Below are 20,444 nucleotides of genomic sequence, written 5' to 3' on the forward strand. Positions count from 1 at the left end.
CCCATTCCATAGCTGCAAGAACACCAGGCCCTTAGCCCACCACACTGGGCCAGGGATCAAACCAACAAAGCCACAGAGACAGCGGAAGTTTCTGTTAGCCTGCAAGTGTTTCTATTTTACCTTCATGATGAATCCTTTTGTTAGATGTAGAATTATGGCTTCATGATTTTTTTCTTTGTACTGTCTTTTGGCTCCCATTGTTTCTGTTGAGAAACCAGCCGTCATTCTTATTGTTCACCTGAACATGCTCTCACTTCTTATTTTGGAAGAATTTGTGATTTTTCTTTTTCTTTTTTGCCTTTTTTTGTCTTTTTATGGCCGCACCTGTGGGCATATGGAGGTTCCCAGGCTAGGGGTCTAATTGGACCTGTAGCTGCCGGCCTAGGCCACAGCCACAGCAATGCCAGATCCGAGCTGCGTCTGCAACCTATACTACAGCTCACAGCAACAGCGGATCCTTAACCCACTGAGCAAGGCGAGGGATTGAACTCACAACCTCATGGTTCCTAGTTGGATTCATTTCTACTGGGCCATGACAGGAACTCCTGATTTTTCTTTTTCCTTGGTTTTCAGCAGTTTTGCTTTAATGCATCTAGTTGTGGTCTGTGAATATTTATTCTGACTTTCAACTGGCCTATCTCTGACTTCCTGGTTCTTCCTCTCTTCTGCTATTCAAAATCATATTAAATCTACCCAATGAAGTCATCGTCTCATATATTTTAATTTTCAGTTCTAGAATTTCCAATTGGTTTAATATTAGAGTTTCTGCTGAAATTCTCTATCTGGTCATTCACATTATCCATTTTTCTTCTAAATGTTTTAACCACTTCATAATTATTATTTTTAAATTACTTATCTGTTTATTCAAAAATCAAAGTAACCCATGAATTTGCTGCTTGATTATGGGTCACATTTCTCTGATTATTTTTAAATCTCATAATTTTTTCATGTATTTCACGTGTTTTGTATAAAGGAACAGTAGAGACTAAGGCATGTTTTTGCTTTGTTTTGTTTTACCCTAAGAGTAATCACATGTTTCTCTGCCAGGCAGCAAGGGTGAAGGCTGACCACTTAGGTATCATTATGGTCCAAAATTTATGATTTTTCTCATTTTTCCTTGGTTTTCAGCAGTTTTAATATGTCTAGTTGTAATCTGTTTATATTTATTCCAACTCTCAGTTTATATCTAGTTTCAAGTGAGATTACAGTCATCTCTCAGCATCTGCAGAGGAATTGGTTCCATGATCCCTGCATCTACAAAATTTCAGGACTGCTCAAGCCCTTTATATAAAATTGCATAGTGCAATAGGTCCTCTCTATCTGCAGGTTCCATGTGTGCAATATGAAGGGCTGGCTGTGCGCAAATCTCTTGTTGCCTTACACGCCAACTCCTGAACTGCCCTTACTGATTTCTGAAGGGCTCATTTCTTCAATCTTATTAGAGTTTGAGTTGGGAAGAAATAGGTTAGTCTCAGCTCACTTCTAGATTAAATTTCAGTCTTGTGTGTGATGCAAGATCTCCCAAGTGGGAAATCAGCAAGATTCCCTGAGCATGAGAATTTTCAGAATGAGGGATTTATTTTGGCACTTGTGCTTCTCCAGACATCTATCTATGATGCCAGGCCAGTCTATCCATCAAACTTTAACTCATTTCTCTTTGCCCAGAAAAGTCTCTCTGCTTAAGTATCTCCCTAGCTGTTGCCAGTACCATGACTAGGAATGGTGCCATGTAAGAGCATGGCTGCTGTACTTCACCCTTCTACAAGGGGTTTATCCTTGTTTGGAATTTAGTTCATTTAGACTTCTATGTATTCACCGTACTTTGATGACTTTTTAAAAAGTACAATTTTTAGTTTCTCCATTGTTTTCCTGCTATTGTAATGGAAGTCATGTTCATTCCATCTTCAATGGAAAGAGAATCCATTGTGTTGTTTTCATTATTGAAAGAGATAATATCTATGTAATGTAGACATAACTTCTGTGAAATAGCTATAAAACAAAAAAAGGAGTGTGGTTGCCAATGAGGGGATATAAAAAGTGGGATATATGTAATCTTAAAGAAGTGTCAGTAGGAGTACAATGGAAAAAAACTTGGTGTCAACAAGATAGTGGAATGGAATTAGGAAGAATTTAGCATAAGCATAAATAGCTGACAAACTCATTGGGAGAGTAAATCCATTAAAAAGGAAGAGATAAGGAAATGTACCTGACAATTAATAGGGAAACACAGAGAACATTCAGAAAGATTTTTACCAACTAAATTTTAATGGAATTGCTAGTATTTTGTCAAAAAAGTTCGAAGTTAGGTTGTTCCAATATCTCTTATATGTCTTGAAACATGAGCATCCCAATGCCTCTAGGCTGAATCATGTTCTCCAAAATTCACATTTTGGTGTCTTCATCTCTGATACCTCAGAATGTGATTGTATTTGAAGATAGTCTCTAAACCCATGCACCTACAGCCAACTAATCTATGACCAAGGAGGCAAGAATATACAATGGAGAAAAGACAGTCTGTTCAATAGGTGGTGCTGGGAAAACAGGACAGCCACATGGAAAAGAATGAAATTAGAACACTCCCTAACACCATACACAAAAAGAAACTCCAAATGGATTAAAGACCTAGATATAAGACCAGACACTATAAAACTCTTAAGAGGAAAATACAGGCCAAACACTCTCCAACATAAACAACAGCAACATCTTCTCAGATCCACCCCTTAGAGTTATGACATTAAAAATAAAAATAAACAAATGGGACTTAATTAAACTTAAAAGTTTCAGCACGGCAAAGGAAACCCTAAACAAAATGAAAAGACAACCCACAAAATGGGAGAACATCTTTGCAAATGAATCGATGGACAAGGGATTAATCTCCACAATCTATAAACACCTCCCACCACTCCATACCAAAAAAACAAACAACCCCACCCAAAAATGGGCAGAAGATCTAAACAGACAATTCTCCAAAGAAGACATACAGATGGCCAAAAAACACATGAAAAAATGTTCAATACCACTCATTATTAGAGAAATGCAAATCAAAACCACTATGAGGTACCACCTTACACCAGCCAGAATGGCCATCATTAAAAAGTCTACAAACAATAAGTGCCGGAGAGGGTGTGTAGAAAAAGGAACCCTAGTACACTGTTGGTGGGATTGTAAATTGGTGCAACCGCTGTGGAAAACAGTATGGAGATGCCTCAGAAAACTACACATAGAACTACCATTTGATCTTGCAATCCCACTCCTGGGCATCTATCCAGAGAAAACCATGACTCAAAAAGACACATGTATTCCAATGTTCATTGCAGCACTATTTTCAATAGCCAAGACATGAAAACAACCTAAATGTCCACTGACAGAGGAGTGGATCAAGATGTGGTACATATACACGATGGAATATTACTCAGCCATTAAAAGGAATGAAATACCAGCATTTTTAGCAACATGGATGGACCTAGAAATTATCAGGCTAAGTGAAGTCAGCTATACAATGAGACACCAACATCAAATGCCTTCACTGACATATGGAATCTGAAAAAAGGACAGACTGAACTTCTTTGCAGAACAGATACTGACTCACAGACTTTGAAACACTTATGGTCTCCAGAGGAGACAGTTTGGAGAGTGGGGGGATGTGCTGGGGTTGTGGGTTGGAAATCCTATAAAAATGGATTGTGATGATCATTGTACAACTATAAATGTAATAAATTCATTGAATAATAAAAAAAGAAAAAGAAAAAAATAGTTTCTAAAGAGGTAAATAAGTTAAAATGAGGTATTGGAGTGGGTCTTAATCAATCTGACTGGTGTCTTTATAAGAAGAGAACACTTAGAAAGAGGTACCAAGAGCACACACACACAGAAGGAAGACTCTGTAAGAGCAGAGTGAGAAGGTGGCCGTCTACTAGCCAAGGAGGAAGCCTTGAGAAGAAACTGAACCTGCTGAGCTTTCATCTTGGACTTCCAGTCTCCAGAACTTAGAAATAAATTTCTGTTGTTCAAGCCTCTCAGCCTGGGAATTTGTAATGGCAGCCCTAGATAATTAATACACCGACAAAGAGTGAAAATCATCTTACCTCATTTCAATCTAAAACCATAGGAGTTCTCTAATAAAAATTTCAAGGGTGTTTAAATAAAGAAACACTGAAATTTCTCATTATCCTTTAACTTAGTGGGGAGGCTAATTGCCATTTTTCTTCTGAGAATATAAAGCCTGCCGGTAACGGTAAGATGTTAAAGAGAATGAGTAAAAGCTTTGTCTCGTGCTTATAGCCCAGACACGGTGGTCCCAAGGCCAAGGGAAGGATAGCCAATATCATCTTTTAATCAGAGACAGCATAATCTGTGCTGGCTTCGGAGCCAAGAATGTAAGAACATAGGCCTCTTGCAAATGAAAATAGTAGTTACAAGCCAACTGGGATCAAGCGTAGCTTTATGGTTTTCACCACTGTTTGCACAAACAAAGGACAAAACGTGTTTGTCCAGACAAGACTGTCCTACAATGTATAATTAACTAATTCAAGTAAAATTATACTTTATCTCATGTGTCCCATTTCGTCATATCTGCTACAAGCATGACTTCTTTTTAAAGTTTTTATCTATTTTCAAAAGCTGAAGGAAAGGAAAGATAATTTCTCTTAAGTAGTCAGGCAAAACATGATACTCAGATATCTTAATTCCATTACAATGTTGCTGGAAAATACCATCCAAAAAAATTGTATCATTTATCTCATGCAAACCAAAGATTAAAAATACGTATATTTACATTTTCGCAACCTAAATAGAACTTTGAGATTTAATTTTAATTTACATATCAAGAATTTCCTTTCAGTCTGAAGCTTACCTATCCTTTTGGTGCCTAATGTAGTTTATATTGATATAGCTGATGTAATGTATAATATATAGTTTACATCAATATAATCTTCAGATATACATTTATCTTTTATATTTGCATCTAATATTTTAAGCACTTATTAAAAGGTAGAATCAATAATCCCTACTGGAATTCCCATCGTGGCGCAGTGGTTAATGAATCTGACTAGGAACCATGAGGTTGCGGGTTCCGTCCCTGCCCTTGCTCAGTGGGTTAACGATCTGGCATTGCCATGAGCTGTGGTGTGGGTTGCAGATGCGGCTCGGATCCTGCATTGCTGTGGCTCTGGCGTAGGCTGGCAGCTACAGCTCCAATTAGACCCCTAGCCTGGGAACCTCCATATGCCACGGGAGCGGCCCAAGAAATGGCAAAAAGACAAAAAAAAAAAATTAAAAAAAAATCCCAATTATATTGCCCTTTACTCATATCAAATTCTCCTTGAAGATTTACTAATTTATTCAATTAAATGAATACTTTTTCTTTTAACTGGTTAACTCTACTGTTTTCAGTTTTACAGGGTATGAGTTCAGTTACACACCAAGGAGGTTATTTTTACTGGTAGGGAACATGTCCTACTACCAGGCATTTTGTGGAATTTATACCCCATAGTAAAATTTCATTTCCTTTAGTCTAGGACAAGTTCAAGGTATCGTGGAAATAATGAAGAGGAAACTCAGCAGACCTGGGTTTAAATCACCCCTTTTCATTGTACCAGCTAAAGGACCTTGAATAAGCTACATAATTTTTCTGAGCCTGTTTCTCTACTTTTAAAATGGAGATAATAATATTTACGAGGTCATTTTGACATTCTGCGTAGTGATCAGTGCATAGTTCTTGCCCAATAAACATATTTTCTTCTGAGTTCCTCACATCCTGGGGATCAGCCAATTATCTGTTGGTTTAGCCTTTTCAAATAATCTTAAGTTATTCCTTTTTTTTTTTTAACCTGAATGTACAGAAAACTTCATGGTGTACACTTAGCTCTGTTTGATGGCAGTTCTTTGGTCTTTGCCTTTTCTAACTTTGGGCCCAGGATGTGAGGAAACCATACAAGCCACCAACTTTGGACCCAGAATTTTGCCTCCCCAGTGACAGCAGATTTCATACCTGTCTTTGTAATTGGTCCCAATAGCTTCCATCAGCTTAGCCCCAGCTCCTTTATCTGCTGAATTAACTTGTGTGAAAGTGACAGTGATGCAGTTCTTCCTGTGGAATCTGAACCCTCCAGTCTGGCCTTCCTTTTGATAATGCAGCAGGGAACCTCTATCTCTTGACACAGGGCAGGTAATAAGATCCATTACATTCACAATCACCACTCGCTGAAACTTCTTGCCCTCCACCATGTGGTCCTAGCGGTAACCCCTGCTGGAAGGATCAATGGCCTCTTGGCGGGGACACCCTCTTTGCTGGTAGCTTTCTTCTTAGCCTGGGACAACAACCTCTCCTTCTCTTGCTTCATGTCTGGCCTGTACTTGTGCACCAGCTTAAACAGCTGGATGAAGGTCTGGCTGTCCAAGGCCCAGGTGAACTCATTTATAGCTCTTTGCCACTGCAACCAGAGGTAGTCAGGCCATCTGACAAAGTGGATGAGGTCCCTTTGGGCTTGATGTCCTGTCCTGAGAAGTAAAGGGCAACTGTAAGTGAGGCTCGAGTTCCTCGTCAAGTCTGTGTTTAGGAACACACAGGAGGCTATGGCATGTCAGTGATTTAGGTGGTTTAAAATGCCATCACCATTCTTTTCCTTTCCTTTCCTTTTATTTCTTTTTAGGGCTGCTCAGACAGCATATGCAGATTCCCAGGCCAGAGATTGACTCTAAGGCACAACGACAGCACTATCAGATCGTTTAATCTACTGCATCAGGCCAGAGATCAAACCCACACTTCTGTAGTGACCCAAGCTGCTGCAGTTGGATTCTTAACCCACTGTGCCATGGCAGGAACTCTAGCCATCCTTAATTCCTTCTAAAATGTCTTGGGTTGAAAAAATTCCAATGGATCTTTGAAAACTATGTCAACAAAGACTTGCCAACTTAAAACTGCACCTCAGAGGCAGACCTCATTTTATTGGGCTTCACTTTATTGCACTTTGCAGATAGTGTGCTTCTTTACAAATTGAAGGTTTGTTGCAACCCTACATGGAGCAAGTCTATCAGCACCATTTATCTAGAAGCATTTGCTTATTTTTTTAAACTCCATACCACATTTTGGTAATTCTCACAAACTTTTAACCTTTCAACTTTTTCTTTATTATCATATTCTATGATCTTCTAGAAGGAAAAGGTAAAAAGCAAATTCCAACAAAGCATCAGGAATTCTAATTACTAGACTCCTCAATAGCAACAAAAGAAACAACAAAGCAATGAAATCAGGACTCTGCAATGCTGAAGAAAAGTTAATTCCAACTGCATACTCTATATTCAAACAACTGGTCACCTGTCAGTATAGAATAAAAGATATTTTCCTAATGCACGTTCTCCAAACATGTCCCTCCATTGCACTCTTGCTAAAGGGGCTATTGGAAGATGAGTTCCACCTTCAGAGGGAGCAGACCAAGAAAAAGAGATGATAAGGGATTCATAACTGAACAGAGAAAACCCAGGAGGGAAGTGATGAGAATCTTCAAGATAGCAGTGGAAGATCTTAGGAGACAACTGTGTCCCAAACTTAGACATTCCTGGAGCAGGGTAACACAGCAAACAGGCATATGGAGGGCCTCTGCGGAAATGCCAGCTTTAATCTGACCAAATTACTGGAGGATGTGTTCCCTTCCAAGTAAACCAAGAAAGAGCAGGGCATAACATCTAGAAAACAGAGCATCTGACTCCAGATTAGCAAATTCCAAAGGCAACTGTTCAGAGAAGTAGCAACCAGATAACAGCATGCAGCAGACCTAGAATAAAACCAGCCCAGAGAGGACAAGAAATTTTCCAGGAGAAGAAGAGTCTGGGTAGATCAACTGGGCTTATTGACCGTATGGAAAACTGTCCTATGGAGATATTAGAAGGTCAGAAGAATTAGCAATAAGTGCAAAGATAACCTAGTAAATGAAAAATAAAAAAAAGAAACTACCTTAATCTCAAGAAAAACAGAAAGTAAAATGGAAGACATCATTATTCACTGGATGTTTGTTAATATTTGAAAAGGCATCAAGAAACACTGAATATTTATTTAATTAAAAATTATACTGATATCTATTAGGAAGTGGGTAAAGAAGAAGAAGGATGGGGTTGGCAAAGTAAAAGAGCTAAACTCTCATCTAACATAAAAGGAAATCAATATGAGATTATATGTGCATATAATCTAGATGGATATCTGTATTTTTTTTTCTTTTTCCAGCCACAACCATAGCACATGGAAATTCCCAGGCAAGGGGCTGAATCAGAGCTGCAGCTCCAAGCCTATACCACAACCACTGTAACTCTGGATCCAAGCTACATCTGCAACTCACGAGACAGCTTGTGGCAACACTGGATCTCTAACACGCTGAGAGAGGCCAGGGATCTAACCCACATCCTCATAAACGCTATGTTGGGTTTTTAATCCATTGAGCTACAGCGAGAACTCCAGGATGGATATCTATAAATTCCAGAAGAAGAAAAGGAAAGAGAAGGACTTGAGGAAGTGAGGCAAGAGGAGTAGAAGAACAGCCCAACATCTGGGAGCTGGAAGGTATGTTGTCTTCCCCTTGACCATAAACTTCAAGGAGCATCAATGTCAGACAAGGCCATTCTGTGCCTGTGATGGATCAAGACAAAAACAAAACCACTCCATGGTCATGTCTGAACCCAGAAATTGAACATTGTTCTTGGTACAAAATGACAAAACTTCCTCCTTCCTGCTTACCATGAGTGATTCCTTCCCCTTTACCAATCATCTTAGCCTCACTTTAATCTCCCCATCATCAAAATAAAGTTCACAATGATAGCCATAGAATTGCCCCTGCTTGCAAATGGCATCCAATCCAGAGCAAAGACCCACTTCCTTAAACCTTCCCTCAAGTCACCTAATACAAGCTTGAATCCTATAAATTTAATGAACACCACCTTACTGGGACTTCTCACAGTCCCCATGCTGTGTGGTCTCCCTCACTACAATGAATAAAGCAATTATTGCAACCACAGGTGTGTTCCTGGTGGTCTTTGGCTGGAGAGCACTTATTTATAGCAAGTATCGGGGGGAAACCACTGAGTTTTGTTAAAATTCTTTTAGTATTTTTGGACATGTTAAAGTATATGTGCATGCCACTTGGATAAAATATATAAATTAATATTTAAAAAGCTTGTCACACACTACTTACCAAGGTGGGGAAGCATATACGTATCTGGCTAACTGAGGGGTTTTGTAATTGTTGTTGTTTTAAGAGGTGTCATATCAAGCAGAAAATCCAGCGATTTCTAGTGAATGCTGAAAATACCTAAAATGATAGCAATACTTGCTGGTCCAAGAAGGGAAACCATTTCAGATTCTGGGTGTGGTCAGCAGCAACAAGAAGGGGTTAACCTATAGAAGAGTTGAAACTGGATCCCTTTCACTTGCTTTACTTTGCAAAGACCAAATATCAAGGGAAAAGCAAAATGAGTATGGTTCTTCTGCAAAATTTGGATCACAGCTTAAAATAGCTTGTGCATATTTATTCATTAGTGATACATGAAAATAAAGTAGCCTTTTTAAAAGCCTAATTGAAGACGTCAAGCACATGGTTTAAAAAATATCTAGTATTGTGGCAATTTTGGTTGATCTCAACCTTCTTTCTAAAAAGCCATCTACTCCTCTGGCTAATGTTAATGGTTTCTTTTAATTATAGATTCTGATTCATGGAGGTGATTAGAATGGTGATATCTTTTTAGCTGCCGTTGAAACCTCTCTTAAATTACAGAGAGGCTATAGAGGCCCCCATAAACATAATCATGATCCAAATAATCCCTAAAAGGCTCCGTAATACAGAGGCCTATGAGTCAAACAAAAAGTCATAATTTTAGGATCTGCCAGGATGTCATAAACAAACTTTAAGGGGAAAATCCCAACCATTAATTTCAACCATCCAGTTTTAATAACTTTCAACACATTGTCAATCCTGCTTTATTTATACCCCTCATCTATTTTGCCTACAGCCCCAGAATATTTAGAAACAAATACAACGAACCATACCATTTTATCCGTAAACACTTAAGAAAACACCTATAGAAAGATAAGAGCGCTTCCTTCTTTAGGCATAAACACAATATTATTTTTGCACCTAAAATTATCGTGAATAAGCCTGTAGTAACCTCAAACATCCAGTTCAGTCAGTGCTCAAATTTTCTCTAAATATCTTATAAATGGTGTCACATAAATATTTATACAGTTTATATTTTTGAATTGGTATCAAAAAATTCCACATGTGGCATTTGGTTTGTCTCATAAGTCTCTTCATTTCTTCTAGTTTCTCCCTCCCTTTACCTGCTTGCAATTTACTATTTGAAGAAACTGGGTTTTTTGTCTTATAGAATTTCCACATTTTGGATGTTACTGCTTAAATCTGTGTTGTGTGTGTGTGTGTGTGTGTGTGTGTTTATTATGTGGTTTCCCCACACACACCCCTCAAAGACTTTTAAAGATTAGGATTAATTAGTGGGTTTGGATATTGTCATCTCGATTCATTCATTATAAAGATTTCCATAATAAATCCTGGAGAGGGTGTGGAGAAAGAGGAATCCTGTTAAATGGTTGATGGGAATATAAATTGGTACAGCCATTATGGAGAACAGTATGGAAGTTCTTTAAAAAACTAAAAATAGAGTTACCATATGACCCAGGAATCGCACTCATAAGCATATCTCCAGAGAAAACTGGAATTCAAAAAGATTCATGCACACCAATGTTCATAGAAGCACTATTTAAATAGAAAAGATGTGGAAGCAACATAAATACCCATTGACAGAGGAATGAATAAAGAATATGTGGTGTATATATATATATATATATATATATATATATATATATACACATATACATACACATACATGGAATATACAATGGAATACTACTCAGTCATAAAAAAGGAAGGAAGTAATGCCATTTGCAACAACATGGATGGACTTAGATTATCATACTAATTGAGGTAAGCCAGATAAAGACAAATATCATACATCACTTATATGTGGACTCTAAAACAATAATACAAATGAACTTATTTATAAAACAGAAAGAGACCTGCAGATACAGAAAAAAAACTTATGGTTACCAAAGAGGATAGTGCGAGTGAGGGAGGGATAAATTAGGAGTTTCAGATTAACATGTACACACTACTATATATAAAATAGGTGACCCAACAAGGACCTACTGTATAGCACAGGGAACTATATTCAATATCTTTTAATAACTCATAATGGAAAAGAATCTAAAAAAGAATGCATATAACTGCATCACTTTGCTGTTCACTTGAATGTAACACAACGTAGTAAATTAACTATAGTTTAATAAAATAATACATATTTTAAAAAAAAAGATTCACATACCCTTTCCACCTAAGGATTTAAGCAGCCACTCATGATCATTATCTATACCCATCATGAATTAGGGGGAGCAAAATTGTTATATTCTAATTTCATTATTACTGCTGCAATTATAGGCTCAAATAATTTTTACGACCAAGGCTGTTTTTCATGATGATTACTCCAAGGACAGTTCACACGGAAAAGAGGATAGAGGCTTGATTCTTTCTATTTATTTACCAGTTTCCAGACTAGGATTTCTCACTTCCTTCAAAGGTTGCTAGGAACCATTCTGTTTTGTTTTGTTGTAATATTATAAACTCATGTACATCTTGACATATGTATCATCTCTCAAGTTACTGCAGTTGTCTTTATTTGTGGTTCCCAAAACTTCCACCATTTTGCCAGGGGGAATTCTTTCCAGTTGACTCTCAACCACTCACTCCTTCCTGATACAATTCAGAGTCTTTAACGGGGTCCTTGTAACCTGGTATGAAGACCTGTTCCTGGATCATCTTCTCCATTTCATGTCCCAGACCTGGAATCTGCCATTCTCCATGGTGTTCTCGTTTCCTGTAGAGAAAAATGACACTTAGAAATCACAGTTTTGGTTTGACAGGGTGTTCCTTGCTACAGATTGATCATTGTCTCCATGCTTATTCAGTGGGCAGAGACGAAAAAGCATTAAAAATATATCCTGAATCCATCCTGTTATTTCCAATTCAGATTTAGGATTAACTGGTTTTTATTTCATTTTGATCTTGGCTTTGATATGTCTCTTTTCCCTTACAGTGAAAATATTGCTTCCTAGTAGTATTAATATAATTCCTTATCTCCTTTATCATCTGTATGTATGTGTTTCAGATTGTATTCAGGGTAATTTGTCTCAGAGTCATTTATATTCATATGTTTAAATACACTTAATGATATATGACAAACCAGCTAACTCAAATATATGTTTGAGTATTTGAGTATTGTCTGTGTGTATATTCTAATTCTTAGAATTACTACAAATATATACTTGTATGTATATATATACACATATATATGTATTTATATATAAATATAAATACACATATATATTTATTTTTATATAAATATAAAGTATATATATATATTTTTTTTTACAGAAATTCCAGATAAAAGCAATAACCTCATTTCACAGAGAGGATATTGCATAGAAATGTTGCCAATTTTATGAAAAGAGAAAAAGAAAAACAAATCTCAACCTAGATTAAAGGTACTGATGTATCTGTCCAGATTTTAAGCTGGATGACCAGGAGAGGTGATCCTTTTTTAGATTAAAGTGAAAAGGACAAGAAGGTTAGGACAATTCACAGTGATTTTTTTTTTCCTTATCTTGAAAAAGATGGCAAGTGAAATGGAAACGGACTACGTTCCATGACGTCTGAAAATTTCTGAATTAGGAGTAACTGAATGAGCTAACTGAGTGGAGAGTAGTAGAAAAAGGATGTTTGACACTGAGTTTGATTGATGGCACAGTATTTAGGATGTAGCACATCCAGTGCAGGGCCAAGGAGCGGTGAAGGGTATGGTACTAAAGCAAAGGCAGGCAAGGAAATGGGGATCTAGGGTTGGGTGTATTGTCCGTGTAGGTGTCTCTAGGGTGGGGTGGGACCAACTCAGGGAGTGATGCAATTGAGACGTAAGAATAAATTCTTAGAATTACTACTTGTGTCTGACAGCGTCCTTTCAACATTCCTTTCTAGTGTATGTCTTTTTTTTTTTGTCTTTTCACCATTTCTTGAATATCATGCTTGCATTGCTGTGACTGATGGAGAAGATTAGAGTTTGAAGATCCTAAAATTTTTAGATCTGTATGACAGTAAACTGTACCTTGCTCCAGCCATGGGAGCCTTGTGATAACTAATTCAAAAATGTCCACTAGCCCCATTAAGACCTTCTCATCTATTACTTCAATGCTAAAACTATTTCATCTACTCAAAGCTCTCAGCCCACTCTGGTCCACATATACATTTTGCAGAACAAAATTAAACAAAATCTCACCCTCGACAGGTAGGAAAAAACAAAATAGCTTTGAGTCTCTTAGACATTTTCCTACGTTCTCTGCCAACAAGAAAACACTTCTCATGATTAATTTTTCTTTTTTCTTCTTTTTTCTTTTTTGCTATTATTATTTTTTTTTCTTTTTTGTTGTTGTTGTTGTTGTTGTTGTTGCTATTTCTTGGGCCGCTCCCTCGGCATATGGAGGTTCCCAGGCTACGGGTCTAATCGGAGCTGCAGCCACTGGCCTACGCCAGAGCCACAGCAACGCGGGATCCGAGACGCATCTGCAACCTACACCACAGCTCACGGCAACGCCGGATCGTTAACCCACTGAGCAAGGGCAGGGACCGAACCCACAACCTCATGGTTCCTAGTCGGATTCGTTAACCACTGCGCCACGACGGGAACTCCTAGTGTATGTCTTATATTGCAGTGTGGAGTACAGTGCTCTCCGTAGAGTGACTGATTAATGTAAACCAGCTCCATCAAAGGATTGGAATTGGTTGGACTTTGCAACCTTTTCAAAGTGGCAATTTTGTTTTTCTTTCACCCATGGCATGCTGAGGCTTGATGTGGGATTTCAGTTCCCAGACCAAGGACTGAACCCAGGCACAGGGGTGAAAGCATGGAGTCCTAACCACTAGAGCACCAAGAAGCTCCTTTGAATGGTCTTTGTTTGTTTGGCTGGGTTTTTTTGGTCTGGTTGTTTTTGTTTTTTTGTTGGTTCATTTTAGCAGAACCCCATGGCATATGGAAGTTCCCAGGCCAGGGACTGAACCTATGCTTCTGCAGCAACCTGAGCCACTGCAGTTGAATCCTTAGCCCACTGCGTCACAGTGGGAACTCCCAAAGCGGCACAATTATACTCCATGACTTGGCTATGCTACCATAAAGGTAACCTAGTGCTTCTTCAGAGAATATTTGGTTTGTTTCCAGTCTTCAGCATTATAAAATGGTAAAATAAATATTCTTCTTACATATGTTTCACATAGTTAATTCAATTAGGGTAAATCCTTAGAAACAGAAACCGTGGGTGGACAGTTATGCATTTCAAAGGCATATTAGCTAAATTGGTACATATAATTGGAAAATTCAATGCTTACCATCAAAATATCACTGAAAATGCTAACTGATTTTGTATTTTATGAAAGTTTTTATCAAGTCATAAATAAAATAAAAATGATCAATATGAGAAGGATGGGAAAAAAATTTCATCGGCATAAACACCAATGAATCCGATTTTAAAAAACCTAGAGAAACATTTTTTATAGATTTTGTTTTTCATTTTTAATAAGATTCTTACTTTCCTAACATTTTATTTATTTATTTATTTTCGTCTTTTTGCCTTTTCTAGGGCCGCTCCCATGGCATATGGAGGTTCCCAGGCTAGGGGTCTAAACAGAGCTGTTGCTGCCGGCCTACGCCAGAGACACAGCAACACTAGATCGGAGCCTCATCTGCAACCTACACTACAGCTCACAGCAATGCCAGATCCTCAACCCATTGAGCAAGGCCAGGGATCAAACCTGCAACCTCATGGTTCCTGGATTCGTTAACCACAGAGCCAAGACGGGAACTCCATAACATTTTATTTTATATATGTATTTTGTTACATAGACTAATTTGTGTGAGTCTACTAAGGCCAATTTATGTCTCCGAAATCATGGAAATTGCACTAAGCAGCACAGAAACCACCTTTTCCTTTGCCCCTTTTTCTTCCCAGATACTACGAAAGAGCATACAAAAAAGGTAATACCAGGGATAGTTCCTCAAACTCAAGGTGGATAACTGATTCCTACAACAACAAGAACAAACACCACTAAAAGCCCACATTTGATGTTTCATTCCTTGATACTAGTCATTGTTACTACTTAATTTCAATTTGTTGCTTTAGTTTCCTGATCTGGAAAAATCAAACAAAATTTTGTTGAAGAATCAATGACATTCAACTTTAATATTAAGCTGACCTATTACAAATTTATCAGAAATGGCATTTCCTGCAGAGGAAGAACCATTCCACTCACCCACATAATAGAATGACAATTAGCCTCTGTTTATGTCTTTAATTAGGTGTATTCTCTTCTTCCAGACTGACAATGCACAAAGGAAAAAACAGAAATCTGATCATGCAGAGAACAGTAGAGCGCCTCTTAAAACATACTAACCAAGTCATGGAATTTCTGTGGTTAAAGTAATAAGTGGTCCCCAGAGAAGCCATTGATCGTCGCTGTTTTGACTGAATGGAATCTTGTAGCCAATGTGTGCTGTTTTAGCTTTGTTTTCTTCTTTTTTTATTTTAAATTACTTGATTCACTGCTTTTGTCGTGGTCGCATAACGCTTTGCCTTCTCCTGTGAAATTTTCTTGACTAGAGTCTCATTAGATGACATTTCTAATTTGATTTCTTGGCTGTTAGAGATTATTATGCTAGAAAACCCACATTCCTTCCTCCCTCTTCCCTTTTGCGTTATTTCTATCGTGCTCTTGTGTTTTTATTTATGCAAGATGCAAGCCAGATGTTATATTAATAAGAGAGCTGATTTTCCTCAAGGAGCTATTCATCAGCATAGAAGTAAACCCTGTTGCAATTTCTGGGAATTCTTTAAATTGTTTCCTTATTTTTTTTTCCGTATTAAGTGGTAACTTTTGGAAGATACACTTGAAAGCAATATTACTGTTGGTATAGAAGTATTTCTGTTTACTATGAAAGTTGATGGGGTTTGGGGGTTTTCACAACTAAATTTTAAAATAAAAGAAGAAAGCATTAAAATGAGAAACTGCATCTTCTAAATGTAGGTATCATATCACAATCGATATGTGTAAAAGTTTGAAACCTGTGTCACTATACTCTACAGCAGAAATTGACACAACACCATAAATCAACTATACTCTAATAAAAAGTTTTAAACTTAAAAAAACTTAATTAAAATGAAACAAAGATATCATATTTGAGCAAGGGAGTATCTCATACAAGGAAATCTTGATTCTTTGTTATTTGAGATGTATACTTTAAAATACATAGAATTAGATGATATTTTCATTTATGCCTCAAATGCTATTTTATGTAATGAATAATATTAAAACAAAAAATAAAGAGCTTCTTATACTCTTTGGATGATTACATATTCTAGGGTACAAAGTGATTTTTTTAAGACCACACTTAAATTCATTATGATTCCAAAAATAATCTCTTAAAACAGACACGAGATCCTCAAACTACCAAACATCCCAGGAACACTCAATAAAATTTTTGGAATCCTTTTAAAGTCCTCAAAAGGCTTATTTTGGGTCTTCTCTCTTTGTTGCTTTTGGTTCTGTAGCTGAAATTAACTGACAAGACAAAGGAGATCATCTAAAGTCTATGATCAGAGGGATATGATTAGAACTTGGGGAGCAATGCAGTACTTCTCCTTTCAATAGGTTTTCCAGACACTCATAATCTGTGCATGTTATTTATAAGTTGAAGCAACTGATTGATTTTGATTTATAGGCTATTTTTAAATCAAAATGTATGGGCAATGTCAGCAACAATTACCAGCTTCCCTAGAACTATAACAGGTAAGAGTTAACAAGACTTATCCTTGATTTCACTAAACTAGTTCTAAAAGGGGTTATCTGCAACTAAAAATTAAGATCTTACTGACTCAAGAGCTACAAGTGTTTCGATCTTACAGCGAGTTTTGCTAGCAGCCCTGGAAGTGGGGGTTGATGTTCTCTTTGCTCATCATTGGCCTGCCCATATCGTTGTCCCTTGGTCATCCTTAAAAACTTCAGCTTCGACTTCATGTCTGTCCTCCTTAAATTCTTTTTGCTTTCCAGGACTCTAAAAATCTCTCCTGTTCTTCCTGCTTCACTGGATGCTCCTTCTCAGTCTGCTTTGCTGATTTGTCTTCATCTCTCTGACTTTTATTAGATCCTCCAGGGTTCAGGCCTTGGACATCTTCCCTAACTCCTGCATCTCTTTGGAACTCTCACCCAGGACCATAAGCCATTTTTATGAGCTTCACTCTGTGCTTGCCTTCAGAACTCCACACTTGTCTATCCAATTGGTCTTTCCACATTGCCACTCCAGTGCCTAGAGGCTTGGCAATAACATGCTTTAAATATAGTCTGAATGCTCACAGTTCTAACCTCCTCTACTGATGCCACCCAAGTTCAAGCTATGATGATCTGTCCCTGGGACAATTACAATAGATTCCCAGCCAGTCTCCTTAAGGCTCCATTTTTGTCCTACTGTCTATTTTCAACACTATAGCCAAAGTGATCTTGATGAAAAGATAAAATGCATTATGGCTCTCATCAGTTTGGTATTTTCTCATACCTTTTTGGCTCAGAGTATTTACACTGACCAGGAAGACCAGAACCCATCCACTGGGACTTGGCGGATCCCAGCTCACACCACCCAGCCCCTCACTTGACCTCAGTGAAACTGATGTTAGGCAAGATGCTCCGTGCCAGGGACTCTCCCACCTCAAGTCTTTTGCACACGTTGCTTTCTCTCCTGAAGGGATCCTCTGCGATTGTAATGTGGTTTTCCTCTTCCTCGTTCTTCCCTACTTTATTTCTCTCTATCACCCTTGTAGCCATCACTTTATTTACATATTCTTTTTAATTGCCTGCCATCCACACACAGAAAGTTAAACTCTATGAGGGTAGGAATCTTTGACTTTGTTATTTACACTTTCCATATCCCCTAAAATAGTACCTGTCAATAGAGTGCTTACTCAAAAAATAAGTGTTGAATGAATAAATTTCTGATAGCCTTGGAATCATAGATATTGCCAGTCAATCTGTTGGCAAAGAAAAAATGACCATCTATAGCATTCACAGTTGTGTGTTCAGTGCTATGGTGGACAAATATAAAGAATAACTATCTTCAGGAGTTCCTGTCGTGGTGCAGTGGTTGACGAATCCAACTAGGAACCATGGAGTTGAGGGTTCGATACCCAGCCTTGCTCAGTGGGTTGGGGATCTGGTGTTGCCACGAGCTGTGGTGTAGGTTGCAGACACGGCTCAGATCCCGCATTGCTGTGGCCCTGGGGTAGGCCGGTGACCTCAGCTCCAGTTCAACCCCTGGCCTGGGAACCTCCATATGCCACAGAAAGCGGCCCTGGAAAAGACCAAAGAAAAAAAGAAAGAAAGAATAACTACCTTCATTCAATATAGTATTGGAAGTACTAGCCACAGAAATCCAACAAACAAAAGAAATAAATGGCATCCAAATAGGAAGAGAAGAGGTAAAACTGTCACTGTATGCAGATGACATGATACTATACATAGAAAACCCTAAGGACTCAACACAAAAACTACTTGAACTGATCAAAAAATTCAGCAAAGTAGCAGGATATAAGATCAATACTCAGAAATAAGTTGCATTTCTGTATACTAACAATGAAATATTAGAAAAGGAATACAAAAATACAATACCTTTTAAAATTACACCCCAAAAAAATCAAATACCTGAGAATACACCTGACCAAGGAGGTGAAAAACTTATATGCTGAGAACTATAAAACATTAATCAAGGAAATTAAAGAGGATTCAAAGAAATGGAAAGATATTCCATGCTCATGGATTGGTAAAAATCAATATTGTAAGAATGGCCATACTATCCAAAACAATCTACAGATTCAAGGCAATCCCTATCAAATTACCCATGACGTTTTTCACAGAACTAGAACAACCAATTTAAAAATGTATATGGAACCACAAAAGACCCAGAATTTCCAAAGCAATCCTGAGGAGTAAAAACCAAGTAGGAGGCATAACTCTCCCAGACTTCAGGCACTATTACAAAGCCACAGCATCAAGACAGTGTGGCACTGGTACCAAAACAGACATACAGGCAAGTGGAACAGAATAGAGAACCCAGAAATAAACCCAGAAACCTATGGTCAATTTATCTTTGACAAAGGAGGCAAGAATATGAAATGGGTAAAAGACAGTCTTTTCAGCAAGTGATGCTGGGAAAACTGGACAGCCAAATGTAAATCAATGAAACTGGAACACATCCTCACACCATGCACAAAATAAACTCAAAATGGCTTAAAGACTTACATGTAAAACAAGACACCATCAAACTCCTCGAAGAGAACATAGGCAAAACATTCTTTTATATCAACCTTACAAATGTTTTCTCAGGTCAGTCTCCCAAAGCAACAGAAAGAAAAGCAGAAATGAACCAATGGCTCCTAATCAAACTGACAAATTTTTGCACAGCAAAGGAAACCATAAAAAAAACAAAAAGGCAACTTATGGAATGGGAGAAAATAGTTTCAAATGATTCAACTGACAAGGGCTTCAACTCTAAAATATACAAACAACTTATACAACTCAAGAGCAAAAAAGTCAACAACCCAATGGAAAAATGGGGAAAAGACCTGAATAGACATTTCTCCACAGAAAATATACAGATGGCCAAGAAGCACATGAAAAAATGCTCAACATTACTGATTATTAGAGAAATATAAATAAAAACTACTATGAGGTACCACCTCACACCAGTCAGAATGGCCATCAGTAATAAGTCCACAAATAACAAATGCTGGAGAGGGTGTGGAGAAAAGGGAACTCTCCTGCACTTTTGATGGGAATGTAAGCTGGTACAACCACTATGGAAAACAGTATGGAGGCACCTTAGAAAACTATGTATAGAACTATCATGTGACCCAGCAATCCAACTCTTGGGCATATATCCAGACAAAACTTTCCTTGAAAAAGACACATGCACCTGTATGTTCATTGCAGCACTATTCACAATAGCCAAGACATGGAAACAACCTAAATGTCCATCAACAGATGATTGGATTAAGAATATGTGGTATATATACACAATGGAATACTACTCAGCCATAAAAAAGAACAAAATAATGCCATTTGCAGCCACATGGATGGAACTAGAGGTGCTCATACTAAGTAAAATAAGTCAGAAAGAGAACGACAAATACCATATGATATCACTTATACCTGGAATCTAATATACAGCACAAATGAACCTTTCCACAGAAAAGAAAATCATGGACATGGAGGACAGACTTGTGGTTTCCAAGAGGTGGGGAGTTC

The 20,444-nt window shown here is 37.7% G+C and overlaps 1 pseudogene; it reads right to left on the reverse strand.

Moving 5' to 3' along the window:
- Positions 1-5,859: 5,859 nt before the first annotated feature.
- LOC125122002 (60S ribosomal protein L7a-like) lies at positions 5,860-17,969 on the reverse strand (annotated as a pseudogene).
- Between the last annotated feature and the right edge of the window lie 2,475 nt (positions 17,970-20,444).

The sequence above is a fragment of the Phacochoerus africanus genome, chromosome 3 (assembly GCF_016906955.1).
Source record: "Phacochoerus africanus isolate WHEZ1 chromosome 3, ROS_Pafr_v1, whole genome shotgun sequence".
Classification (NCBI taxonomy): domain Eukaryota; kingdom Metazoa; phylum Chordata; class Mammalia; order Artiodactyla; family Suidae; genus Phacochoerus; species Phacochoerus africanus.